The sequence below is a fragment of the Helicoverpa armigera genome, chromosome 10 (assembly GCF_030705265.1).
Source record: "Helicoverpa armigera isolate CAAS_96S chromosome 10, ASM3070526v1, whole genome shotgun sequence".
Taxonomy (NCBI): domain Eukaryota; kingdom Metazoa; phylum Arthropoda; class Insecta; order Lepidoptera; family Noctuidae; genus Helicoverpa; species Helicoverpa armigera.
In genome coordinates, this window is record NC_087129.1 from 12,009,480 (window position 1) to 12,029,622 (window position 20,143).

Here is a 20,143-nt window from a genome sequence, read left to right on the forward strand (position 1 = left end):
AAATCTATCTTCGAATGAAAATGTTTATGTCGACGTTCATGGAAAACTTGAGAAATAATAGCTTTTTCCACTTATTACGATACTTGATTTCACCCGTGGTTTTGCCTGCATTCAGAGGGAAATACTTTGTGCATTCGGATCAAAAGTAGTACATAGCTTTCCTCAGTAAAGGCTGTTTAATACAGAAACATATTAGTAACGGTTATGTACTATAGAAATACCTATTCAAATCAGACCGGCAGTTGCAGAGGGAAGCACTTTCTTAGAAAACAAATAAAATCTACAGCTCTATGATAGTAGGTAATACATAGAAAGTAGCAAAAACAGTCACAAAATAAATGCTACATTTTCAAAAAGTCCAAAGTCCTTTTAATACTTAATGCTGTTTTAACATTTATTAGATGGATGATTCGAGTTTTTGCAGCCATCAATCATTTTGATAAAAATGTCTAGTAACTCGTTTTCGTAGACATTGTAGACACTTGTAATTGTGAACTGTCTCGATAAATGAAGTTTTTGATGTTGAAATGTTTTTTGAACATAAAGGGTAAGTATATTAAGTTAATGTTTGCTTATATGTATTGCTACATTTCATTTCTTAGTATTGTAAAAGATTTCTTTATGAATAATGAAGATATTTAAAAATATTTCTTCCTCCTTTATGAAGTTATCCGCGTTCATTTCTTATTTCCCGATAAGTAAACACCATACAAAATTGAGGATAAAAAAAATACAAAACTTCGAAAACATAAAATACCTCAAAAGATACACATCACAAACAAAGCACCCATAATAGAATTAACCAGAATTATCAAGAACTTCCTTGTAACAGACAACGTTATTTTATATTCTCTATAGAAATTGGGTCACACAACAATGGACTCTATTAACGCGGTAAAACGGTTCATTTTCCACTTCCTGACCATTAATGTCGGGTCAAAAGAACACCATTTATGGCTAACGATGACTTATTAGCGATAACAATGTTGTTATTCGCGCTTTCTTTCCCTTTTCGGACCTACTCGTGGATCTCACACTACGACTTTCAACTTTATTCCCACGAGTTAAGGTTGGGTTTTGGTTGAAGGTTTTCTATGAATTAACAATGTGTACCCTGAAAGTCGTTGTTCGTGTGATACGTCGTTGATTCTGAATAAATAGTGTTTGTGTTACTGTTGGTCAGGTTAAGGAGATCTATTGGGACCATTGCAAAACTTCAAGGTGATTACGATACTTCGACAGCAGCACACAGAGACTTCTTTCGGTATTTATTTATCTACTACTAGCTTTCACCCGCGGTTTCACCCGCGTCCCGTAGCCGGATGGTGACAAAAACTAAAACCTCTAATTTTCACCCAAATCGGTGAAGCCGTTTTCATGTTATGTCGTGACAACGGAAAGCGGGTTTCATTTTTATGTATATAGATTTTATAATTTGATAGGTAGGGGTATATATATATACGATATAGTTATCCGATGACGTACATCATAAAAATATCAATGTATAAACTAGGTAGTATCATAAAGAAATTATACATCCAACATTCAGGTCATCCAGGTGTTTTAATCGTGAGAACTAACACACCACTCAGTGACAATTATGTCACAGCTTATCAACTAGTCATTTCAACGTAATATTAATTTAATTTCTTATTACTACTTTTTGCAACCGGATAAAAAATTACCTAAGTCTTTTCTCATACTGTAAACTATCCGTGTATTACAAAATATCACATTCCTTTCATCTCGATCCATCCAAAGGTTGTTTGTAAGAGATCGCTTTTAGCGATAAGACAACCCATTGTGTCACCTAAGTTTTTTTTTTATGTAGATTGGTGTTCATGATCAAGAATATACGTATCTATCTATCAATTAAATTGGTGTAACAGTCTTTAGAGAAACTCCGGATAGACAGATATACTTTATTTCGCATTTATAATATTAGTAAGGAGGTTAGAATATAATGTGTTCACACGACCGCATTCGCGATGCGTTGCCATAAGTTGATGGGATTTATATGTAGGAAGCCGACTTGAATGTGTTTGTACGTGGGTAAGTGTGACAACGCACCATGCTGTTACACTTTATGAAGCTGCCTGTATAATGTAAGCTAGTGCTATTGTCGTCTGTTGGTCTGTTATGGCGTTTGTGGTGTAACCCCTGAACCGATTTATATTTTATTTAATTTGCAAATAGCTACAAAAATAGAAGACCAGCTTCTACTATCAGTTTTGCTCATGTCCAGGGAGGACTTTTTTCTATCTTTAGGCTCTCTCGAGGCTTTAGATTATGATTTTTGTACTACTGTAGACTAGACTACAGGCTTTAAACATTTTGTACACGATAGATTTAAATCGAATCAGTAGTTTTGGCGCGAAAGCCAAACAGACAATTAAGTGCAACTAACTATTGTACAACGCAAGTAAGAATATAAAATGCTAAATTTTTAAGTCCAAGATCAACTTTAACAGGAATCGTTGGAAGCAAACGATTCTTGTTAAAGTTGTCTACTACAGATGACAAGCTTAATATAAAAACGAAATCTTCATCCTCTGCAATCTACCGTTAACAATCACACATATAATTCAACACACACACGCACATACATATATACACTCAAAGGTACATCGTTTGAATCAATCATTCATAGGTGCGGGGGAATCGGAGGGCGCTCCGATAAAATCTGTGCGCGGCCGACTAACAAACCGAATTGCAAATACGTCTTTTTATGCACCCCTGCATTATCGTGGGTGATCGTAAGGGATATATGATCATCACAGAAAATCGCAGTTTTGGTGAAGTCTTTAGGTAAGTTGTGGTTTTCAGTTGAAATAATTCTTTGATGATTTTATAATAATAAGTCGGATTATTTTTCCGACCCAAATATCGACCAATAGAATTGCACCATTCGACGTCACGTGGTACAACCTACATGGTATTATACTGATAATTTTTTGAATATTTTCTCTGGTCGTTGCTATGTCAAACTGACAGGTTGTGGCCGACATTTGGGACGGAAAAATAATCCCCCGAATACCACAAGAGATTATAAGTGAATATTCTACATTCAAAATCAAATAACCTTACTTTGGTTATAACCTATTCATTAACTATGGATCGTATAGGTAACCTAACAAATAAACATATTTAGTTAACATTTACATTCTTCTTAAACAACATTAATTTATAGCTATTGAATTAGTTCAGTCGTGTATTCCAAATTAAAAGATACAATTTTGAACTACACATCGTCTAATAATCAAAATGTTTAAATTACTAAACTTTAACTCCAGTCTCTCTAAAAGTCGAGTAATAACTGTTAATTATTTCCAGTCCAAGAAACTTTAGAATTTACAAATAAAATCACTGTGTTATTAAAACATAAACATTACACATGCCTGTTACTTAAATTAAGTAATTGCTTGAAGTAGTAAAATTAATTAGCAACAACATCAAAGGACAATTGCTAAGTTAATTCAGCCAACAAAATATATTTATTAGTCTCAACAACACGTGTAAAATATACACGAGTATCTTCTTCGAATACCTAATTTGAAATTTTATTCAACGATAGCTACATAATTGCTAGATTGAAAAATCATATCCCGAGCCTTTTCCCAACTGTGTTGGGGTCAACTTCCAGTCTAATCGGATGCAGCTGAGTACCAGTGTTTTATAAGGAGCGACTGCCTATCTGACCTCCTCAACCCAGTTACCCGGGCAACCAAATACAACTAGGTAAGACTGGTTTTTAGACTTTCTGGCTTCTGGCTATACGTTACGACTGCCAAAGATGTTCAAGGACAGCCAGGACCTACAGTTTATCGTGCCCTAGCTACGTAAACGCTGGACTAAAAAATAAGAATGGTAAAATTTTAACAAGAGACTTACTTCACGAGAGGCTTTCCAAGTTATTTATTAAATGAACATGTGTATCATTAATTATTTCACAGAAAGTCTTAAAAACCACTATAGCATAATTACTGTTAATTATTTCAGGGAAACACACTTGACCTCTTTGTGAATACAAAACGAGCTCTTGACTCGTTTAAATCTATCCCCCAGTATAAAAGCGACATTAAGGCAACGTCACACAGCCAGATATACTACCTTTTGTCTTCATAATCCAAAATATAATCCACAGTTCGCAAAATTATGCAAACATTTAATAATAAGTTCGCTTGATTAATTATACAGGCTCCAAAAAGTAAATGAATCTGTGATTTATTTCAAAACAACTGTAAAGCATAAAAAAAATAATTTACAGTTCAACTCGCCCCTTATGCAGAAATAACTATATACCCAAAAGAAAAAGAACTAAATCGCAAATCTATCCAACAAATCTCCATCACAATTTCACAACCCAAAAATATAGCTATCATAGCCCATCTCCCACTATACACTGACCCTAAGGTCGGAAGGTAAGATCAAGTCATAAATTAGCCTCTTAACCACAGCATGGCCCTATGAATAAACGTAGGACCGTCTCCGGCCCTACTAAGGAGATAATACGGTTTAAGGGTCCAGTAAAACGGTGAGGCCCTTAAAAATATGCGTAGACGTCGTTTGGTTTGTTTAGCAGCATTGTGCTTCAAAAAGTATTACTTAATTATGTTAAGTGAGCCTTTTGAGGTAACGTAAATATGGGCTGTGTGAAGTTATGATTTATTTTTCTGAGAATATTTTAAGAGTTTATTAATAGGTAATGTTTAGATTAAAGCTGGCTGTTTCTCGTGGTTCTGACGGCATAGTGAGGGAACTACTTCGCGCACCTGGATAAAAAAGTAGTCTATTGCTTTCCTCGTTAAATGTGCTATCTTATAGTGAAAAAATATTGACATAAAAATAATCTAACCCGACATTAGGATTATTTAAAATTAAATATGCATTTTCACATTTCTAAACAAACTTCATACAAGAAATAATTCAAACAACAAAATACCGTAACCCTTTTAACCCAATAATGCATTTGTAAGCCACTAATGGAAAGTCTATAGTTTGTGGCTTCCACAATAACTTGCATTAGACTAACAAAGGGTAGGACCACGAAATAGGCCCTTTCTTCAAATAAATATAACAATATGCTCTCTGTAATGGACTCGCGTATTGTGGACTTAAATTCACTTTATATTAAGTGGCGGGATAAAGAAATTATTGAGTGGGTATTTTATATTTTACTTATCGTTATTACTCTTGAAATCTGACATGTTTAATTTGATAACATTGTACACAAAATTGAAATTAGATTAGGTACTATTAGGTTTCACAAGGGAACTCTTGATCTATTTAATAAAGACGTTATGATTATTTAAAAAATCTAACATGTGGAATGGTGACCGCTAGTTTTAAGTCGTTTTTTTCTCAGATTTAATCAAAATAGAATCTCGCAGATAACACAGAATATAAATGCTCTAGAACAAGGTTTTTTTAGCTTCAGAAATCAGCCTTGCAAAACCTTCACACGCTGTTAACAGCAATCTACAATGCACTTTCGCACGAACGCCTAGTATACACTAGCTCAAATATCCATAGAACAAGCAAGGAAGCCACAACCTTGTCACAGCAACACGTTAACACCGTTTTATCTTGTTTACCCAGCCCGACGCCATATTTGATTACAATTGAAATTCGTTGCGCGCTGTGACGTCACGCTAGTGATGTGGCCTGTTTGTTTTAGAACCCTTTTAATTTATGTGAGTGAGTTTGTGAGTTTGAGCTCTTTAGTTTTATCGATAGTGTTTGGAGTGAGTAGGTGTGAGGGTGAGTGTTGTATTTACTAATTACCTACAGAGACTATTTTCGGGATGTAATTTTAGTAAATGAATTAAATAGTTGGTAGATGTGATTATAAAGCATAATATGATAAATAGTTAATGATAAGTTGTCTTTGAAAACGTGATGTAGTCGTATAAATTTAGCCCGGCACCCAGCTTATTTACTTCACTTATAATTCACTCCTATGACGGAGGATGAGTTTTTTTATATAATAACTTTAAACTCGTTATTTTTTTCCGCGCAGTCATAAAAATTTATTCTTTCGCAATAAAAATTCTTATAAGGTTTTTCAAATTGGTCTAGGCTTCAAAACAAAACCCTTCAGCTTACACAAAAAAAACAACCCATAAAATATAAATGACGGATGGGATATAAATTATTGACCTGATGTAACAATAATAGTGACATGCATCGGTATAGTGTTGCTCATTAGTCGATAATCGATGTTAGATAACGTTCGTATGTGGGTTTGATGTCCGATTGATTTTGTTTACCTTGTCGTTTGTTTAACTGGCTTTGTTACTTGTTTGTTGTATTGACTGAATAAAGGTTTTTTTTTTGTCGGTTAGAACTAACTGACGGAAGTTATTGATGGTTGTAGATTGAATAGTACTACGCATCGGTGTACATGAGTCAAATGAGTAGAAGGAGAATTAATGTTGCGTATTTAATGATGTACAATAGGGGGAAAGCCCGAAAAAAGATACGTTACGTAAGAATGATTTCAATTACAATACATTAGAAAGCTAATAGGAATAAGGTTCATAAACAGCTAAAGGGAGCGATACCTAACTCAGCTTAGAATTGGGTAGATTGCAAATATTCATCTAATTAATTAATTGAATCGTAGCAGTATTACCGTTTAAATACTACTTGATTAATACTCAAATCGATGCATGTCAATGTCACTATTTAAATACAGGAAAAATCGAACAGAAGGTAAACGCAGTGAAAAACAAAACAATAAACGACTATTGAAATAAATTCATATCACAGTTAGAAATATTACGGGGAAGACACATACACGCGTTGAATGTAAACATTATAGTAAGCTAAGCCGGTCATCATATGTTTTGTACTGCGCGTATTCCCCGTTACATCATAAAGATGTGTTCATAATCATATTCGAGCAAAATCTTGAGTCACGGTTTATTTCAATAATTTACCATAATGTTAGGATTAGATTTCGTCCGCATCCACATCCCGACGTTTCTTTTAAATAAATATTAACCAGCATTTTGAAAAGCCTTCCTAAAATAATACCCCTATTAAAACTGCAACTAAAAGTTCTCAAAAAACATTCAAAACACTTATTTCCCTTCACCAACAAATCATATATCCTAATCCTCGTTGTATACCAGCCCTAACAACAATTGTAACAAATGACTGCGCAGTAAAACATAGGCCGCGTACACATTGGACGTTTACGCGAATAACATTACGACTCATTATGATTCGCCTTTATATCTCTCGGGGGGTAAGCAGGGCGCGTATGTGTAAAATATTTTATTAGTCCTACAGTTTTATTTCTTGGGAGAAACGTCCCAAGACATGTTATTTTATTTTGTTAGGACACGCATTTGTTTTTACTTTGTGTTGTACTGTAGGTAAATAATGTAATTGAATAAGACATTACATAGCGACTTTTCTCATAAGTACTGTACCGTAACGGCGTAATTCTCAGCAGTAAAATTATACTTATTTTAGAGATCAACTGCTCAAAATAAAAGGTGCTGATAATATCTTACTAATATTGCATAGAGGTAAAGTTTGTACAGAATATTATTAAGAAGTAATCTCTGTATCAATAGAGATACCTAATGAATGTTATGGGTTTTTTGGTATGCGGAAAGCAGTTCATAGTAAACACGGATAGATCTGCAGTCCGAAGGTAGTATGTGCTACAAATACAAGAACAGATAAAAAGTTTTACATGAATTAATAAGAACAGCTTCAGTCAGTAGACAAGGTACTTGTGTTTAGGTTAGGTACCATAAATTCTTAATATTGTATTATTAGATTTTATGATTTTAAATTGTTATTTGTTTTTAATTTTGTCCAAGTTGATAAATACCTTTTTTATTTATATTTGTATGCCGATGCTACGGCGAAACATGCAGAACTGTTACGAAATGTTACATCTATGTACCCCGTGTTTCATTCAAATAAAGATTCTTATTCTTATTCTAATGCAATACACTAAAAAAAACTAACCTTACAGGCTCTTTTTAGCCACTCCAACATTCAAACCAACTTACTCAAAAACACAAACACAAGCCACTCTTACAAGTACGTCCACCCACGTAACCACGAGCCCTTTAAACTCTGAACTGTATTTACGACATCGGCACCCTTTTAACAGCTCTAGTTAGAGCAAATAGTTAATCAAATAGTACGTGGCTCTACATCCGCGTACGGGATTAAGTAGAGCTCCTTACTGTAATCTCCATTCTTCCGTTAATAGCCTTAAGGTTCTCTTTTTTATTGAGAAAAGCTTTTTTTTCTATTGATTAGTGATTTGTTTATGTTGGGTTTAATTTAGATGTTTTTTTTTTCTTTGAAGCCGGTTGGGTTTTTACCAGTTTTTTTTTTTTGAAAAATCTATGTTCAAGTTGTTTATTTTATTAAACTGTTTTAAATGTTATTAAACTAATTTTTAGGCTGACAAGCACTTTCCAAAAATATTAAGTATCGTTTTAGGATGGTCCTTTCTCAGAAACCTTATAGGTATTCGCAGCATATAAAAATGACGTAACTCTGTATTTTCAATTATTCGGCTTACTTAAATAAAATACCTCACATTTAATGTGTTAGTATCAATTAAAATCACTCACACATGTAATTATATCTTTAGTATTCTATTTCGACAATCTAACATCTTCACCAAAAATCAATTTTCAATTAAACATACAATAGACACTAATTCACTTCTAGGCAAAGGTTGCGGTGACTTTAGCACCTACAAAGACGTACAGACACCAATTATGTCCCAGCACTTAATATCTAGTAATTGCTTTTAGTACTAGAATAACTAGAATAGCTGGTAAATAAAGAAAATATCACTTAGAGTGGTTCATGCACGTATTAAGTTAGAAACAATAATTTCTATAAGAGAATAAAGGTACGTAGTGTTTATGTTATGAGAGTAAAGTGTTACTTAATAACTATAATATATTTATCTATATAATTAAGAGGATTCTTTTATTTTCCCTAAAGGCTCCGAAAAAAACGATTTGAAAACTTTTTTCACTATTGGAAAACTACACTCTTCTCGAGTAACATATGCTATTATTTTATCCAGGAACGGGTAGTATTTCCTATGGTAAGTGTGTAAAATTGTGGAAAAACGGCATGTTAAATACAATATGACATCGATTTATTTATTATTTTTGATTTACAAATATCGATTTCAAATTCAATACAATAGATTTCTCAAATTAAAGAGAATTTTGAAGCCATCAAATGTATATTCTTTGTAGGTTTCCGACAAACGTATGTATTCATATTTCTGGGAAAATAAAAATCAAAACATTTGTTCTAAACGTTTTTCCCAGAAAAAAACATCGCATGTTTTTCCTAGAAAAAATATCGCATATTTTTCCAACGAAACAGAAATAGATTCCCATTCTCCACAATGTACCTAATATTATGAAAAATATACACATAAATATATTATGATACAGACTACGCACCACTGCTATGTCATTCAGAATATCAAAAAGTAAAAACTATCATGTCAATCAAAATATCAATATCGACAACGATGGGGACGAATTTTTTTATGCTTTCTAGTTTTAGGTTTTTTATTAGAATAGCTTTTAATTTAACTATTTTTAAATATCGAAAGGTGAAAACTATCATATCATTCAAAATATCACAAAGTAAAAACCATTGAACTTTCGTACCCATTAGTTCAGTTTGATGTCTTAACTCGCTGAAAGAGTTCACGTAAAACTTTATGAGTTAGCTGTAAGCAATATTAACTGTAACCAAGACTTTCTACACTTCACGTGATGTCTTAACTTTTCATGTTTAACAGGATCATTTGTTATTTTTGAACAGGCAAACAATTTATTTTTGTTACATTTTTCAATATTTGTCTATCGCAATAAGTACAAATAGTAATGATTTTATTACTAACTAGCTTCCACCTACGGTCTTGCTCGCGTATTGTTAAAAGTTTTTCACACACGTGGAAAAAAAATAAAGTATGTATAAGCCTTCAACTATAAGAGGCTTCCTAAAACTAAAATATTTTTTCGAATCAGTTCTTGAGATAAGAGCATTAAAGTAAAGAAACATACAAATTAACCTTGCAGCTGTAAGTATATTGGTACCTATAGATTACGTTTAGACTTCAAAGAAAATATAGTCAATCGCAATTCAGCTGAACTGGCTAGAAGTTTCTAATTAGACTAAACGAACATTAAAGTAAACACTAAATTCTTATCACCTGAGCATCAGAATAGATCGTGTGTCCTAGACATTAACGATAAATCTAAGCTAAGCTAAATGCCTGAAATTCTAGACTAAAAGCTAGATAAAGACTAGTAATTAGAAATAACGTCACTAGCATTCTACTAAAAATGTCTAAGAGGTTTTGGACAGTATTTTCTGCTAAGTAAATATTATTTTTTTCATTCGTCTTTCATATCGTGAATAAACATTTGCAATTTGCACTGGAGAACCACTTACTCTTTGGTCCTTTGGTTCGTGTGACAAGTCAGCATTAAAAAAATGAAATTATAAATCTCTAGTTTTTTTTTTTAGAAAGCAACTCATTTATGACAAAATTAAAATTCTTACTTGACAGGTGTTATTACGTATTTATACTCGTACACATACATTAGAACCTGTAGTGGCCTTCACAGCAAAGTTCAATTTCCTTTTAATGACACCAATCATAGTAAAATTAAAATCAAAAAGTTTCCCATTAACGATAGAACTTCATCACTTGATTGACAAGTTGAATTAACAGACTACATATTTAATTTTTGAATACATGACAGGCCTTAATTTCTCGAAGGGCCATTGATAATATAATCAGCTGAGCGCTATCAAAAAATCAAGCTATTTTTCCTATATGTATGTAAAAAATCTCGGATTCGAATCTCGAATGGGGAAAAAGGCTCGGAAGATGATGATGTAAAAAGCGCTATATATCCAAACACAACAGTGTTAATATTATTTTTACGTTTAATCTTTTCAATACTAACTTAAATACAGAAAATTCTTATTTTCACCACGTTCCTATAAACTCCATACTTTAACATAAGTTTCAAGCAACAAACCTCAAAAATCTACCATCCGGCAAAGCAGTCTTTTTTATAGGAACCGGAGATGAATCTAGTAAATAACTACCCTACAAACATTTGTCTCGACAGTGCGTGATGAAATTCCTTCTGTGTAACATTCTGACGTCACATTTGTTAGACCTTAGCCTAACAGACGACATACTCGTGTTCTTACGTAAACTAATTTCAGACATAACTGTGTTATTATTCTTTTGAAGGATTTTTGTCTTGGAAAAGGCATTTTTGATTTATGTGGGGTTTTTTGTTTGTAAATATTTTGGTGGTTTGATTTTCGAAAACATCATTTGATGATGTAGCTTCGTCAAAATGGTAATAATACTCTACGACTTTTACGACAGATATAAAGTTTGTTATTTTTTAGCAATAAAGAAAAAAACTTAAACTTCACTGTTTAATATTTTCATGTCAATCAATTACAGTAATTAAAGGTTAAAGCCTAGAACTATTGTTATTGAATAATTTACTTCTCGCTACAAAGATTGAAAGTACAAATACATTAATTTTAAAGGAGCTGTAGAAGCGTAATAATAATTAACTTATTTCTCAATCTTCTACGCCCTCCATTATTTCAGCATTCCCGCTTAATTTTAGCCTACTTACCTTTAATAAGTAAGTAAGGAATATTAAATATTTCCATTCCTAAGAAAATGTATTTTGTAACAGAAATTCTTTCGGGCCGATCTCAAGGAGAGAAGGACCAAATTTCAATAACCGAAACAATATTTAACTTAACGTTTCTCGGTAAAGATTCATCCATATTTCGTAATATAAACACAAGTAAATTTCGTAGTGAAACTAAATTTCAAGTTATAAGTTTAGTTATCAAAGTTAGCTTAGATCAGATGTAGACCTAGGACCTAGAACTACTTAGGTAAGATGGTTACTTAGATAGCACAGATTGCCCGGGTGGGACGTAAATCATCTTATACGTTATATGTGCTAATGGTGCGAAATTTAGATAGGCGGGACCTGATATAGGTGGGTCCTTAAGTCTGCAAAACTGTTCCTAAGAAGACCTTATGTACTTGAAAGTCCTAGGTAAGTAACTTTCTCACATAATCACCTTCAATGTAACGGAATTCTAGTTGATTTTGTGGTTAAAATTCACCAAATGAGGTAAAATTAGGTCCAGCAACAGTTTACCAATAGTTATATCCCATTATTTTAATAGCCATTCAATAAAATACAATGTACAGTCGAGTACAAACTTTACAAAACGTATCGCCGGTCGTCAAAGTAAACTGAAGTCACGTTGAGCAATAAACGAAGGCTTAAACTTAACATAATTACTTTAACTTAACTTTTACTTAAGTCGTAACAAGCAGCTGACAAGTTATGCACACGCTACGTTCTTACTTTTAAAAAATAGAAAGTTACTCATTCATGTAATTTAAATTTAGTAGTTTTAATTTATTTTCAATAAATATAATTAAAATGACAGAACCAGATTCTCCCCAATTAAAATTACTTTTAATTGAATTATTACTATTCACGGTGAGGGAATTAAAAGTTACATTAATAATAACAACTAAATTCACTTAAACTAATTGCTAAAACAATGTATTTGCAAATTTAAAAAAAAAAAACTTTTTTATGATCTTAATATATGAACTACGTGAATATATTTATCATCTATTTTTCCACGCTAATAGCTTCCGGAAATTTCCTGAACATAGTAAAATATTCAAATAAGGAAATAAACTTGCTAAGTGTTATTACAGGGAAAAAGCTTATTTTTTGTGCCATCTTATATTAATGTTTGTGTAGTCAGATTTATTTACAAAATGTGTTATAGCACCTTTTACTAATTTTTGTAGTCTTTTTTTGATGGCCAGATATTTTTAACCGACTTCCCAAAAAGGAGGAGGTTTCCGTCATCAGGTCAGGATCTGATGATGGAAACCCTGAGAAATCGAGGGCAACCTTCGAAAGTTGTAGGCATACATAGGTTAAAAACTTGATACCCAGGTGTACGCCTAAAAGCACTATTCAACAGTGAAGATTTGGAGCTGATCTGATGATGGAAACCAGAGAGGGTCGAGGGAACTCGACAACTGTATATGTAAATAACTACCTCGTGTTTGGGCTTAAATTATTTGTATTGACAAGACCTTTGCAACAGTGAAGGTTTGGAGCTGACCTGATGATGGAGACCAGAGAAAGTCGAGGGAACTCGACAACTGAATATGTAAAATACCTCGTATTTGGACTTATATTCTTTGTATTGATGAGAACTTACCACTTGTATGGATAGTGACAACTATACGTATCACTGAAAAGCTTTAAATAAAAAACTTTTTTACAAAAAAATTAAACCGACTTCCCAAAACACTAAAAAGCAAAAAAAAACTATTTTTAGGTGCATCGGCCTAGAAGTCGGTGGCAAAATTAACTTAGTAACATCCATTAGACAACGTGTTTTCGTAGTGGGAAATCCCGTGTAGTAAGCAAAAAATAAATATTTTATTGATAGAAAGAAATATGTAAGAATTAAACAAGTTGAATGATAATAAAGTAAAAAATACATTTATTTCTCACTTTAATTAGTTCACTTAATCAAAAAATTGAAACTTGTTTCGAAATTCGAAAAACTTTTTAATTTTAGACTTTATAGCAATGACATGAAATAGTCATAAATATGTCTCGCTAAAAAGTTATAATAGCAAAACTTATTAAACTAAATATTATCTAAGTAACTTTTTCAAAGTTATTTTGACGACACACGAAATTAAAATAATTTTAATAACATTTTTTTCTTACTATTAACTAGAACTTACAAAATACTTCACTTTCATTTATATTTTACTTTTATGTGCAGTTTTGGTATCGCACTATTTGGAACGTAAACAAAATTCAATACCAATACAATTGCCCCTTAAACTTCGATCTATTTTCAGAAAATTATATACCAAGAATATAATACTTAATTTGTGTTATTATCTTCTGTACTCTGATTGTCAATTTTACCAAGGCAACTGGGTTGAGATGGTCAGATAGGCAGGCGCTCCATGGAAAACACTGATACTCAGCTGCATCTGGTAAGACTGAGTTGGCAAATTGCTGGGCAGATGATTTTCCGGTAGTACTGGTACAGATAATCTCGAAACCATTTGAAAGCTTTTCGTACCTACTTTTATAAATCCGAAATCTGACAGTGCTTAATAAAAATGAATTTTTAGGTGTTTAAAAAACTACTCATGTATCTTCATCTCATGACAGGTTTTGAAATAACAAACAGGGTAACAAAAATATTTCCTTACATTTATGATAGTTAAGCTGACTTTCAAGCTAAGTTTCCCATAGAATATTAGTTTTCCTTAAACTGAATGTGTATTTCCCAGAATCCCGAGCAATTCCCACAGAATGTTGCGAACATTTGTTGCATGAATATTGAAACTGTTCAACCGAGGCTGTACTTTCAATTTGTTTACGTTCAGGATGGCAAAGATTAACAGAAATCTTTTAATAGAAACCAAATCACAGGAAAAGATAATAAAACAACGCTCTAAAGAAAATTTTCCGCCTCTAAAGAACGAAATCTGTGAAGGCCCTTTAACTAATTATACAAAATTTTCCTCATTCACAGCTTTTCTCTCTCATCGCTATTTATTAAATCCCACTTACCTATTCAAATCCTTTAATAGCTAACCATGGCACGTTAAAACACATTTATTCTAATCTAATTATTTACACTTAAAGAAAAAATTACGTTCACTCTGAAAATTAAACACGATACGTAAGACGTATTTTTGGGAAAGTCGCGCGCGGCCGTACCCCTCGGCAGTCAGCTATCGACTGTCACTACTGGTCAACACAACGTGGGAGACCGAGCTGCAGTGACGACTGCGCATGCGTGGTGCAACTAACTCTTCTCTCGGAGCATCTTACTGCTGACAAACCTCACACACGTGTGGCTCACTCGATATCGAGCCTTATGTGTTTGCGTTAAGGATGTTTGTTCGTGCATAGATAAAGTATGCAGGTATGCAAACGGCGTGAACCGTTTAAAGAAAGTTTAGAACCACATGTCGGTCCAAACGAACTCGCTCCGACTGAAGTTGTTGTTCGTTGTAATGAATGAAATCTGTGCGCTGAGAATGATGTCTTACGGCGCCGTGTTTGAGTTTGTATTTCGCGAAAAGTTTTTATCTTGTGAGACAAACGAGTCGTTTGGCTTTGATTCCGGAATGTTGATGCTAATAGAGAGTTATGAAGAGATTATTCTTTTAAGTTATGAAGATGTTTTACCTCTGATCTCTTAAGAGTTTACTTATGACGTTTTAAACGCTTAACTTTTGTTTTTCTTCATTTCCTTCTGTTCAATAAAGAATGGTTGCTATGAAGTAGAAGAAGTCTTACCTGGGGTTTGGTGCAGTGTCAGATTTTAGTGTTTTATTTTTCAATCTTTGAAGATACATTTTTACCGATTATTAAATAGACTGCAATAACTGGGAGGTCACTCCTCCTTATCCGAATAATTAATCGACCTCCACTATGAATAATTAAATTTAATAAAATTCGCGTAGCAATGAATAAATTCGCGATAAATCTTTTCAATATTTAATTACATTACGCATTCTTTTATCACCCTCCGAACATAATGCACTTAACTGATTTTATAAACATGGTACCCAACACCCCGACGAATTTAACGCTCTAGGGAGTCCAAAAGACCCCCTGTATTCAAAATTGCGGAATGTCACAGGGGTTAAGTAGTATAGATTTCGCACCCCTATATCACACCCTTAATGCAAGTCATGATCTATGGGGTGCATTGTGGACCTCTTTTCGTGGCACCTCATTAGGTGCGTGGGGTGACGATATGATTTTTTTTATTGAGTTTAGTGTCTGCTTAGATAAATATACACCTATGTATCTATGATTTTTTCGAGTTATGCCCGATTCGTCATTTTAGTGATTTGGCATCCATAAAAAACGTGTCCCAGTTGGTCATTCAATAAAATATTTTATTTTGCTTAGTCCCAATTGGTCATCCGTACTTTATTTTGTAAAAAGTACTGTCAACAAGATAAGCTTTACAATCTTGTAATATGTTTTTGTTTTATTTATTTTGGTTATGTTTTTTCCGAATATGGCAAGACGCTATTAATAAAATCGCGATTTCAACGGCGTCACACACCGCACGGCCAAAACCAAAATACCAGGATCGCATAAATCAGATGAGTAATATACCAATCAACGAGTGTCCATGGAACTGCCCACCATGTACTAGGACCGCATAACTTACAGGAGTATAGCAGTCAAGAGTGTCAGGATTTTACGTTTTTTTCCTAATTGTAGATAAACATACCAATTTACACCATCATTCATCATTTTTATGTATATAATCTCTTTGCTAGTTATGGGCCCCTGGTACTTTTGTTACCGGCACAAAAAGTATCGAGTCACATTTTCGGGTTTATAAAATGTAAATTTTATTATATTTATATGAGAGCTATACCTTTACCTACATCGAAGTTTTTTCATTTAAAATTTCTTCTAACACTTTTATTTCTGACAGTACTCTGATACGTGAAATTTTATGCGGGTGACGAATCGGTACTCAAAATTTAAATATTAAATTATTTATTTTGCTCGAATGACCAATTGGGATTTGGTGTATGGAAAAAATAGTTGGTGACCAATCGGTACTAATGACAAATTGGGAATAACTCATTTTTTCGACGGAAGTAATTGTATAGACTTAGACGGAGTATGCAATAGATAAGAGTAATGAAAAGTGCAGTAGGAATACTATTGTTATGTAACGAGATATTTTATCGATATCGATATGTAGATTATTTATTTACTCTTTATTTTAACAGTTAAATAATGAACATTCTTTTGTTTAAAGTGTCAGTAACATAATCACCAAAACATTTACAAATAGCATTAAACAGCAGTGCAATGTTGTAAACATATTTTGAGTCAGAGTACAACAAATATCAAATCCCACTGATTTGTTCCAAAAACAAATAAAACGTGGCCGCATTTAATCAACAAACATATTGACAGTAACATAATTAGACCAATATGCTCGTAAAATACCAAAATAATAAACAGATAATAATACACATCTATTTGTAAGTAAGACAAGTACAATCTTCCAATAATTTGCCATTTCGAAGCCAGTTTTTTCCTCTATACAGAATAGGTCATTATTTGTTTGAGTAAGTCTTTGGGGAAATAACGCAAGAATGAGGGTAGATGAGAAAAAACGTGAAAAACAATACGAATGTTTTGTCTGCTTGTCTGTACGTTTGGTTTTTATGTAGTCGAGTCTTATTAATGGAGTAGATAGTGAAAAGAGTACCTAGTCGTCTATCGTGGTGCTTTTGTAATTTGCCTCAGCCGGTTTACTGAATGCTTTCTTGTTAGTAGTAATATTTCTTATACTTCAAACAAATTAGCTGCAAGGATAGCTTTTCCTATTTTTATGTAGGTAAAGGGCAAACGAACAATGGTTAAAAAAATTAAACAGAAGGAAATCCTATTACGAAGGTTTTAACAAGAGCTTTGATCCAACAGATTTACCCCTTTCCTAATGAACTATTCCTAATGACTAAAAGTTACTTATTGTTTGACATCACACCTTGAACTTTGCATTATAATTTTGCTACAAATTAAAGTATTTGCAAACACTCCATTTACTTCACACTCTATGTCCACAGTATTTTGGGAACGGAAGCCCGATCACATCCTGCGCTATTATTTTTTTGTTTATTGTTGCAATTTCCGAAACTATAATTTTGTGGGGAATTGAAAGATGTTGCGTTTCTATTTAGGTAGACTTTTTATATTTATGATATTCGTTTACCTTTGCTTTTTAAATCATTTTTTTTTTTTATGTCGGGACACCTTTTCACACACGGTTGGTTAGCCCCATGGTAAGTTATTAATTAACTTGTGTTATGGGTGCTAACACAACTGATAAACAACATATAGCTACACATATACATATTTATAAATACATATTGTAACACCCAGACCACGGCCAACAAGCATTGTTTATCACAAACATGTCGACCGAACCGGGAATCGAACCCGGGATTTTGAAATATTATAAGTGCCACATATTTTTTGAAAAGTTAAAGAAATAAAGATGGCATGTCATGTAATAATATATGTAGGTCTTAATAACACATTAGTTGCTATACCTTATAAGTTAAGCTACAAAATAAATCTACCCGTATTACATAATGCAAGTTGAGAGAATTTATCACGACAAACGTATGAACTGTAACATGAAATATTAAGAGAGGATCGCTATATCTTAACATTAGGCGGAGGGAACGCGCCTCGGGGCCAAAATGTATTCATATGCATTTTGTTTTAAATATTACATGCTGATATATGAAATAGCTAGTTTGGTTTATCAAATGATAGGTAAGGATAAGTGTTCAAGAATAACAAATAATATTTTTCGCAGTTGTATTGAATGTGTAATATTATTATCTTTGAGCTAGTAACCATCTTCCCTAGGACCTTATTCAATCTACGTAGCCTTTAACTAACATTACTTCAAAACTTTAATTCTAAAATTACTCAAATCGAACACTTTCAAATTCAAATCTAGGTTACATTTCACAAAATTTTGCGTAAATTTTCTACAATTACCTAAACGACTCAAAATTCAAATTGGAATGACACAGGGCAAAAACTAAAGTGACTTTAGTTAAAGTAAGAAGGCTGTACGGCGTAGTTCCTATATCTCAGCCTCCAAATCATTGCTGAGCACTAAACTCAGGCGGCGACGAAAATCTACCATTAAAATGTAAAAGTCGACGCGCCGGTACAAATAAACTGTGTTCAGCCTACGACAGTAGGACTGGCCTTACGAATAGATGAGCGAGGAATGAACGGGTCGAGCTATGTACAGTTTTCAGCTGTATTTATCAGAGACATAGTATGTACTTATGTAAAAGTCATGGTTTTCACATAAAAAGAGACAAAAAGAAATTCTATGTACTCCCCTTATGAACTTCCTTAAGTACTCCCATTATGAACTGCCATGTGATCCTATTCGGGCGTTATTGAAGTTTTATGAGGTAGTTCCCTATTTTAAGAAAAGTCTAACTTTTATAAGTCTAAATAAGCTCAATGTTAATTTAGTCCCACTATATTATTAATACTTTTTATTTACTCAGTATGTATTGAGGAAACAGCTCCCTCTTAAAATTCCGTGCTCTCAAGTGTTTCTCAACCTCGCTCATTTCCCAACGAGACCTCGCCCTACCACCGACATCTAATTCTTTAATTATAAAATGCAAATTGAACAAAATCTGAGGCGGCAATCAATGCGTCCCGCGGGTTTATGAGGTGGAAACTCGATAGACGACAAACGCATTGTACAAACTGTTCGCGGAATTACTTCAGAGACGTGACTATGACTGAACTTGAACGTAGTTTATGGGTTAGTCGAATAAAAAGTTTTTAGGTCGCAGTCTTTACGTCTTTTGAAGATTTTGTGTGGACAGTTTTGTGGATTTGTTAAGAGTTTAGTTGGTTTATGTGTAGTGAAAAAACGACACAATACTATTGTTCACAATTAGGTTTTTTTTAAGTCGTGTTTATGGAGTTTCTTGTCCGTTCTTCTCCATGAGACTCCCTATTTGGGACCGTGCTACTTGATGTTTCGAAAGAGCTGGCATAAACCTATTTGAAATCAAAAATAATTTTGACTTGACGCTCTATTATTTACATGACCGTTGACAGGCAGCAGTAGCAAAGCGTTAAACAGAATACAGGGAAAATTAAACATGTCAAAAAAAGATCTACAGTCTAATTAGCATCACTTAAAACTCTATAAAACAGCAATTAATTAACACTTAACTCAGACAAATCAACAAAGACAAACTTGTAATTACACAAAGTAATTCCTTCATATAACACGGCTGAAGATATCCAAGTTGAAGACAGAAACATTGTAAACAGTCGGATGCAGGACGATAAAATCGGTACGTATTAATTCCGCGTCGGTTTAGCGCTCGGAACAGATGTCGCCTTAATAAAACCGAATCATTGTTCGCTCAGCGTTTGTGTTCATGAGCTAC

The 20,143-nt window shown here is 33.2% G+C and overlaps 1 protein-coding gene across 1 annotated transcript in view; it reads right to left on the reverse strand.

Moving 5' to 3' along the window:
- Positions 1–14,885, reverse strand: part of LOC110374217 (protein O-mannosyl-transferase TMTC1) — a 113,760-nt gene extending 98,875 nt beyond the window's left edge. The window contains exon 1 of the mRNA XM_021331827.3: positions 14,715–14,885. The gene's annotated coding sequence lies outside the window, so the exon portion shown is untranslated. The remainder of the gene's footprint in view (positions 1–14,714) is intronic.
- Positions 14,886–20,143: the final 5,258 nt, after the last annotated feature.